A 9,795-nucleotide genomic window follows, 5' to 3' on the forward strand; every position below is an offset into this window, starting at 1 on the left:
TCTAGAATTCTAGATTGCCATTCTCACCCCCCCTCACATTGAAGATTTTATTCCATTATTATTGGCTTCAATTGTTACTGTTAAGAAGTTAGCTAACTTAGATTCCTTTGAATAAACTAGTCTTTTTCTCCTCTTACAGATTTGAGATTTTTCTCCTTGTCTTTAGTGAAATGCAGTCACATTAGATAGTGTGTCTAGTTGTGATTTATGTTTTAGGTATTTCGCTTGAGACTCAGTGGGCTTTTTAACCTGTAGATTGGTGTCTTTCAGCTATTATGAATAATCCTGGCCATTATCTCTTTAATATCTCTGCCTTATTCTTTGCTCTCTGTTGAGGCTTTGAATCAGGAGGATATTGAACTTCTCATGCCATTGTTCATGTATTGACTTTTCTATTACAGGTAGATTTTTCATTTCTTTGTTTCCCTGTGGTACATTCTGGATAATTTCTTCTGAGTGTTCTTCCAGTTTACTAAATCTCTCCTCAGCTGTACCAATAACTTGGGAATTCTGTCCCTTTTATTTGTAATATTGATTATTGTATTTTTAGTTTCTAATCTGATTTTTTTTCAAAACTGCTAAGTTACATACTGTAGTTTCCTGTGTGCTACAGAGATTTTCAAGCTTGTGTTTTATTTCTTTAAACACAGTACATAGACTTGTTTGTAAATCTGTGACTGAAAATGGCAATGTTTAAAAATTTTCAGATCTGATTTTGCCATTTATTGTTTCTACTTGTCTCACTGATGGTGACTTGTTTTGTTGTATGTTTGATTAGATTTTTATGGGAAGCACTCTTTCCTTAAAAATTTTGTGTGGATCTTCTTTGAGGCTGAAGACGAAGATGTACTCCTCCAGAAAGAATATGCATGTGTTTATGTCCAGTATTCAGGGAAATTTCTAGTTCAGGAATATGTTAAAATAAATTCAAATTTTGAGGTTTTATCAACCACATAGGTAATGTGAATTTAGGCTGCAAATTCTATAAGGGTTGGTATGGTTATAATTTCTCTGGGACTATATTTCCCCTGCTTTGATCAGGACAGGGGTGATTTTTCTGCTACTTCCTTGTTTTCTCCTTACTCAGGAGGATACAGTCCTCTGTAGTCCAAATTTTAGGGACATGAAGAACAGGCGTCTCCAATCATACTTCACATGCTGGGCCTGCGTTTGTCTTCATCTCTCTCATCCACCTCCCTCTCGATTTATATGCATTCATTTTCATGAGTTTAAATCTCTTTCTATTTAAAACCCCATTAATTTCTTCTTATTATATTTAAAGTCAATATTTATTTAGATTTAGCTGCATGCTTATTAATTTTTGGAGCACATGTTTATCTTTTTCAATTGGTTGCTATTTCTGCTGTGTTTTGTTCATATTGTCTTATCTCTTATGCCTGGTTATCTTTGATCTGTGCTGGACATTGTGTTTGAAAGTTGTTGTAGAAGGAATTGGAGAGATGGGATGATATTATCTTCATTCAGAAAATATTTTATTTGTGTCTATCCAGATGACTCAGAACCAACTGCAATTTGTTCAAGGGTGCTTTCACTTCTTACCTTCAGATCCAGCATTTTTGGTTCCTGTCCTAAAGAGTGGAGTGGAGGGTCTTAACAGAGCCTCCACTCTCAGTGGGCCCTAGTGTCTAATTTTTGTATCCCTAACCCCTGAGGCTCAAAAGCAGTGGATCCAAATGCTGGACTCGTCTTTGTGGAATCCTTTCTTCTTCTAGATCATTGTCTGGTAATTCTTCATTACCTTGTCATCTTATGGTCATTATCTTGCTAACACCTTTAAGCAGATGGTTTTCTTACATTTTATCCATATTTCCTATTTGTTCTCAGAGTGGAGAATTTTCCAGAATTACCTAGTTTGTCATTTCTAGCATTGTAAGTCATTGTATCATTAAACATATATCTCTTTTGGTTAATAACTTTTAATTTGATTGCTTTGTGCTAAGAAGATATTGTCTGTGTGACAGTTTTGTAAAATTTGGTGAGACTTGCTTTATGACCTATTTAATGGTCAATTTTTATGTAAGTACTTCATGTGTGATGGGAAAACTGTGCCTCCTCAAATTATTAAGGGCAGATTTGTATATGTGCCTTGTAAATCAAGCATTTTTATGATTACATTCAAATATTCTATATACTTATTAACTTTAATCTCATTAACCTACCAATAATCAAGAAAAGTATGTTGAAAAGTATTATTACAATATTTATTTATCAAAATCTCCCTATAGTTCTCAAAATATATAAAGCAAAAGTTAATAGACTGTTTTATTAGGTCTCTAAATATTCCTAGTCTGCCGTACTTTCATTAGTCTCACCTCTCAAATTTTTTATTTTTAAATAAATTTTACTGGGGATATTGAAGAACAGTGTGCTTCTCCAAGGCCCATCAGCTCCAAGTCATTGTCCTTCAATCCAGTTGTGGAGGGCATGGCTCAGCTCCAAGTCCAGTTGCCGTTTTCAATCTTAGTTGCAGGGGGCGCAGCCCACCATCCCATGTGGGAATTGAACTGGCGACCTTGTTGTTGCGAGCTTGGCTCTACCCAACTGAGCCATCCGGCCTCCCCTCTGGAAGTTCAGCAGCAGCTCATTGTCTTCAATCTAGTTGTGGAGGGCGCAGCTCCCTGGCCCCTGTGGGAATCGAACTGGCCACCCTGTTGTTCAGAGCTCATGCTCTAACCAACTGAGCCATCTGGCCGCCTTCACCTCTCGAATTTCTTGGTGACTATGGATTTGGTTTCTTAAGCACTTCTTTCCTGTTATGCATTGTATCTGTGTCATTTGAGTCATTGTTCTCATGGCTTACCTGCCTTCTCTTCGCCCTACTGCTGTACCTCATGCTTCTGTTGAGTTTGCATTGCCTGCCCACCTAGCTAGCCAATGTGGGCTCTCTTACACTTTCTCATCAGCCTGTCTCTCTCCCTTCTCCCCTCTAGCTTGTGGGCTACATGACTGGGCTGGGCCCTGGCTGCAGTGAGTGGGTGGGTGGGCTCTCTGGAGACGTCCTCCTGCATGCATGGCCAGGTGCAATCCATCAGCAAGCTGGATGTGGTGGAGGCTCCTGGTGACAAAGCCATCACTCCACTTCCAGTACTGTCCTTTCCAGTGACATTTTGTACTAGTGCTTTGGCCAGCTGCTCTGGACATGGGTCTCTGCTGGAATTCCCACATCCTGTCTTTACTCCCCAGTTACTGCTTCCAGGTACCCCTTCCATGCTTTTTCTTCAGCTGGTACAATCTATGGGGTTTCTGTGTCTGATATATTTGTGCAGAGGCATGGAAGGGAGGAATGGCCATCAGACCAAGGGCACTAGGGATGCCCTTTTATTTTCCCTGCTTTGCTTTGGTGGCCCTCCCTGAGAGGGTATGGCCACCCTTCTCCCATGTGCTCACTCAGCAGGGGGCTTTGCCTGGGGAAGCAGGGCTGCTGACCACTGTCCCCTGCTTCTTGGCATGGCTCCCAGCATCTGTCCACTTGAATCTCTCAGGCTGTCCCCAGACCTCCTGCGCAAGGCTCAGGAGTTTTCTGATACTGACTTCCCAGCATGCCCCGTCTGGGCTGTGTTCAATTATGGGTCAGATTGCCCAACCCACCTTGTGCTCAGCCAACCCCATTCACGGCACGTGTTCCAGAGATTTCCCAAAGTCTATTTCATCGCCAGGTGAATGAACAATTTCCAGGTGTTGCTAGAGATTCTATTTTAGTTTACCTTGATTTGGCCATTTCGGTGGGTTTCAGAAAAGGAAGCAAACACGTGGGCACAAGATGTTTGAGGTCTCTTTTGATCAGAAAAACAAACAAACAACAAATAACCACACTTGTGGTCACTGAACAAGAGCTAAGAAATGTGCACAACGCTGCCTGATTCTGTGAGTGAGAAAGGGTCCGGGAGACCCACCAGAGCACCCGGCTTTCTCTCCGCGTCCCTCCCAGGAGCCTCAGTTCACCTGTCTCTCTATCTGCAGAGATGCTCAGAAGCAGAAAACAACGTTTAAAAGCAAAACCCAGATAGGCTGGTTTCAATTCTAGACACACCTGCCAGGGAGGTATTTAGCACAGTGGTAGCTCAGTTTTCGAATGTCTCCGTTGACGAACATTTCAGTTTACAAACGCCGTAAATTTTATGGATCTATATCATTAGATAGTAAAATTCATGCTAAATTTGCAGTTTTAGGGGTTGATCTTAAAGGTCTAGAACAGATTAATCCATTTTGCATTACTTTCTATGGGGAAACTGTGCCTCGGTTTTTGAACATTTCAGAACTCAAACGGTCTCCGGAATGGATTACATTGAAAAACCGAGGTACCACTGTAATGGGGACATGGGAAAAGTCATAGAAGAAATGGCCTATGAAGAAAGTGGGGCGTTATGCAGGGAGCAGTCAGCTCAGACTGTGTCTGGACCCATCCAAAGCCCAGGCCTCCATCCCTTCCTGGAGGAGCCGTCCACCTGTGCTAACAGTGGGGGGCCCCAAAGGCCGTGCATATTTTGGGGGGCACTGGGCCCAGGTTTATGGAGTCACAGTGAGGGCAGAAGTGGATGAACAGACGTCAGGTGGACAAAGTCTGCCTACACACAGCTCTGTTAACCAGGGGGTGGCAGGTGTGGGTGGAGGGAGACGTTGACACAAAACACCAGCCCAGGAAAAGCAGATCCCTGAGCACCGATCCTCTGGTTGGGTGTTAACTGTGGTTATGACACAGCGCAGTTTCCTGATTGGTGTTTCTCAATCCCGAATGGGCACCAAGTACCTAGGGGGTCTATGAAAATGCAGATTCTGATTTGGGGGGTGTGGGGTGGGGTCCGGGGCGGGCCGTGAGAACCTGCCTTTCTAACGAGCCCCAGGACCACACGAGTGAAAGGCTCTACAAGGTCCCCAGCCCCGTGGTGCAGCTCCACGCAGGACCAGCGGCTCCTGAGCTGTCCTGACTCTTCTCGTGACCCGTGGATGCGTGAGATTTGGTATTTGTTGGAAAACAGCCTCTTTGCTCTATAGTGCCCCTATGTTCAGATGGCAGAATTATACGTGGGTTTTCTCTGGAAATTTTCTTGTTGCCTTTGGATTCTCAAAGTCGTCCACAGCTAAGATTTTTCCTTCAATGTCACTGATGTTGGCATAATAACTAAACGTCTTTGTAATTTTGGAAATTCCTCCTCATCTTCAGAAATAACAGTAGATGATTGTAAAATCATAGAACATGCCTTCCTCTGCGCCCCTGGTGGCCTTGGGGATCATTCCTGTCCCGTTAACTGCAGATAAGCAGGAGACTATTACCCCCAAAGCTAACGGAGGAACTGGGGGTATCGATCCATTTGCGGCCCTGGAACACGCTGGCTTCCGCTAATCCGAGCAGATGGGACATCAAGAAGCACAGCGGCTGTGTCCCGAGTTGACCTGGGACACTTGTCCTGCTTGGCGTTTTATTGTTCGAGTAAAGGTCATGGTTCAGTCCTTCCAATCAAGTGATCTTGGCCATCGGGGACTCTTTTATAACAGGAACATTCTCCCATTTCCTGGCAAAATTGCCACATGACAAATCACTCCTGGGGGTCTTCCTCAGGACTGCTTCCCCAAACTGGGTTTGCTGTTTCAGGGGTTCGTCTCCGGATCCCACTGTGGGCTTCCCACCGAGCAGACAAGGGCTGGGACAGTATGGTGGAGTGAGTTCTTGGGAGAGGCCGGCTCTCACCGGTCACACATGCCCCTTGAACTGCCATCCTGGGCTATCCCAAGAGGCCTGCTCACTCACCTCTGATTTTTATGGGTTTCTGCAGATCTCCTTACTTTCATTCGCAGAGGATTTGGTGGGAGGAGAAAGGAGCAGATGGAAGGGGAGGGACCCAAAGCCTGACCTGGGCCAAGGCTTGGGGGCCGCCCTGTGTCGGGAGACCTGGGGACGCCCCACTGGGGCCCCGAGCGAGGCAACAGGGAGCAGCTGTTCCTCTGCCTGGTCCTGGCCCAGAGCCCCTGTTCCCGCCTGAAAAGTAGAAACATCTTCAGCTCGTGTTCCAGGCTTTCCTGCCTCTTGCCAGGGCCCAAGTGTTGCTCTCACAACTGTCCACCATCCATGGACACCATCTTTCCTTCTCTCCTTTGCATCCCCTGGCCTCATTACCATCGAGGGAAATTGGCCTCATTACCATCGGGGGAAATTGAGGCAAAGGACAGGGTGGGGTCAGTGGCTTCATCGTGCTTGTCAGAGGGAAGATGGCATTGTCCCAACGTTGCCCACTCTACAACCTTTGACCTACTTCACATGCTTCTGGTCAGTGTGACGGCCCATGGGGGGCAGGGCTGCTGTTAATGCACCCTGAGGAAACTGAGGCAGTGGGCTGAGTGTCACGTGACAAGGGAGTGGCGAAGAACCCAGGCTTTCAGGTCCTGCTACACCAGTGCTCAGAAGTCTCCCATCTAGAGCAGAAAGCCCCACTGGACAGAGTCCTTCTGTGCGGGGATCCAGGGTGCAGGGCCCAGGATCCCGTTGGTCACCATGGAGTGGTCAGCAGTGCTGCCGTCACGACCAGAGGGCAGGCAAGGGGAGGAGGGATGGCAGAGGGCCCAGAGAGCACGTGTGCTGTCCCTCTGCAGGCTCCTCTCAGATGCAGGAGCAGTGGCTCCAGGAGCGTCCTCAGGCCTCTGCACCTTGAAGCCCCTGGTGGGTGTCATGAATATTCCACCCCACACGGCGCTGGTCCTGACAGGTGATGTCAACCACCAGATTCTGTAAGCTCAGCCGCCCACGGTCTGGGAGATGCGAAAAGCTGCTGCTACACGGTGGGGGGCTCCTGGCTGCTTCTCACTCAGACGCCCCACAGGGCCTGTCCCTCTGCAGCCCTGTGGCACCTCCATCCTGTCTGGAGGGGTGGCGGTGGCCCTGTCAGGGTAGCCGGGTAGTTGTGCCTTGGCCCCAGGAGGCCCCAGGAGGGCAGAACAAGGGCTGGCGCCCCAGGCTTTGAGCTCGAGCTGCTAATTACACTGTGTATTCTCGTTTTAAATTACCCTCTTGGTGAGAGCACAGGAGCTTCGTTCCCACCCCAAGTACTGTTGACAGATGTGTTAATTCATGTATTTAAGCAGATATTTAGCAAGCAGCAGCAGATTTGGCTAAAAATAGGTCTCTTCCTAAAGAGGCTCTTTAACACTGGGCTGCTGCTGGTGGCTGCTGACAGGGTCCCAGGGTGGCCATTCTCTGAGGGTAGCACGTCCAGGAGGGTTACGCCCAGGCGCCAGGACGAGACCCATGTGCTGGTCACTGGGACACGGCTGTCCTGGGCTCGGGAGAGCTGGGCGTGGCCTCTCACGCCATCGCGGTCTCTGTTCCTGGGAGCTGGTGCCCCTCACAGCACCCCTGGCCCCTGCCTTTGCCATCTGTCAAATATGGGCTCTGGACTGAGTGTCTAAGAAGCGCTTGTGGTCCCAGGAAGGCTGGGGAGGGTGGGCTGAGAGGTGGTGACCTCCGGAAGGGAGGCAGGGCTGGTCCAGCAGCATCTGGGGTGCCCAGAACCCTCTGTGGTGACCTCGCAGGGGTGGCTTCGGGGTCCCTCCCGCCCATCAGGCCACATGCCTATATGCTGTGCTTGGCAGAGAGGCAGGAAATGGAAGAACAGCCCAGGAAGGTGAGAGGCCCTGTGGACGTGAAGGCCTCCCAGGGTCTGAGAGCCTGTACCCAGGACGGCCTCAGCCCTCACTCCCCGTCCTGGGACAGCCAGAGCCAATCTAGCAGATGCTGCCTCAGAATCCTTCTCGACGCGGGGCTCCAGGCAGCCTTCCGAGCAACGAGATTTGGCAAATACATTCAACTTGTTCACCATCTCAATAGGGCCGGAGGGGCCCTCCTCAGCCGGAGGCTCTTTCCTTCTGACACCCTCGAGGAGACTGGGTCAGGGTGGAGTCGTGACCGTAACCTTAATGAGCAGGAGGGTCCTGAACTGGAGGTGACAGAGGGGGACCTGGGGATGGCAAAGGGCTGCCTTCAGCTGGAGCTTGGAGTGGGACACGAGGCCCCCCTCAGCAAGGAAGGAGCCTAGAGAGGGAGCAGCTTTGTGGGAGTGGACACCTCTGTTCTGGGTGCCATGGCCCCCAGCTGGCTGTCCTGCGAGCTCAGAGGAGATTGTCCCAGGGTCATCTTTACAGGAAGGTCCCACCTGAAGGCTGCGAGGGGTTCAGTGGGCACAGCCTCGGGCTGAGGGAGAGGCCCAGGCATGCTGTTGCCTGCGGGAGGGAGGAAGATGGGGTGCAGACAGCATGTGCGGTGCGGGGAGGTGGCATTGCTAACTCGCCCGGTGGCACCTGAGCTTCAGGTCATCAGAGACTCTGGACTCCCCCTCTGTGTGCCGGGCCTGGGAGGTGACAGTCTTGGGGAAGGAGATGGCAGGGAACAGGCAGTGTGTGTCCAGAGCCCCTGGAGGGCATCTGGTGGGTCCCTGGTGGGTGCCTGGCAGTACCCGGTAGCACCTGGCAGGCACCTGGCTGACCGGTGTGTAAACCTCTTCTTTCCCTCAACCGCCACCCAGACCACCCCAGGACTTTTGCGAGCTGTGAGGAGCTCACAGCTGTGGGGGGTGGGGGGCGGGAGAGGCAATCACCTCCCCTCTCTCCTTGCTAAATAAGCCACATGGAGTAAATTAAAACCAAAGTTCTCATGTTTTGTGCCTCTCCACGAAGGTCTGTAAAAGCCCACACAGGGTGATGGGTTGGAGCGCCCCCATCCCTTTAATTAATCTTTTACGGCCAATTTCCCCTCGGTTCCGTTGTGCTCCAGGGCCCCTCTTCCCCACCTGCGTGGCTCTGTAGCGGGTGGTGGAAGCCCTTGTAATCAGGGGCAAGAGGCTAATTAAAGGAGGCTGGTGGGGGCGGGGCTGTGCCCACGCCGGTGGGGCCAGTTTCGTCTCTCGGCACTGATTGGCTGACGGAGGTTTTTCCTTGCTGTGTGGTCCCCGCCCCTCCCACCTGCCAGCATCTTCTCTGATGTGGGGCAGGTGCCTCAGGTGTGCCCAAATCGCTGATAACTTCTCCCTCACTGGTAAATGTCAAGGTGCTAATTATTTGTACCAAAGGAGTGTGCACAGAGAAGGGAAACTAACCCTGGTGACACCCACAAGCAGTTTAGGAGGCGCCCCTGGGCCCTGCCTGGGGTAGGAGGTGAACACGTGTTCATGTCAGGTATGAGAGCTCGGGTCCTGGACGGGCAGGGTGGGCCAGGCCTCCCTCCACGTTCTCCGCTTCCTCAGGCGGAGTCCAGACCTGGCAGGGTCGAGGGCGAAGGGGTGGGGTTGCTGGGTGGGCAGGTGGGCCTCTCTGAGCAGGAGACTTGGCGCTGGGACCTGAGTTAAGCGAGGGACAGAGCCCTGAGCATCTGTAGGAGCAAACGTTGTCCGCAGAGGGGAGGCCTAGGCAAGGCCTGCGGCAGGATGTGCAGTGTTCAAAGGCCAGAAGGAACAGAAAGGGGCCGTGGGGGGAGGGCGGGAGGGTCACATGGGGAGCTTAGCTGGAGCCCGTGGTGCGGGTCTCCATGGACGCTGGCAGGGCTGGGTGTTCCCACAGGTGTGATGGAGGTTGGGGGTCTTAAGCAGAGGTGTGGCACGTCTGATCTGTGTGGTGTGTGTGTGGTGCTCTGCGAGTGTGTCAGAATTCCCTTCCGTTCTAAGACTGACTCCTGTGCCCTGGTGTGGAAAGACCACACTTGGTTTATCCGTGCGTTCCTCGGTGGACACGGGGTGGGCAGCTTCCACACTCGGCTACAGTCCACGGGTGTGCACACATCTCTTCGGGGCTCTG

Source organism: Rhinolophus sinicus, linkage group LG01 (genome assembly GCF_036562045.2).
Source record: "Rhinolophus sinicus isolate RSC01 linkage group LG01, ASM3656204v1, whole genome shotgun sequence".
In the NCBI taxonomy this organism is placed as follows: domain Eukaryota; kingdom Metazoa; phylum Chordata; class Mammalia; order Chiroptera; family Rhinolophidae; genus Rhinolophus; species Rhinolophus sinicus.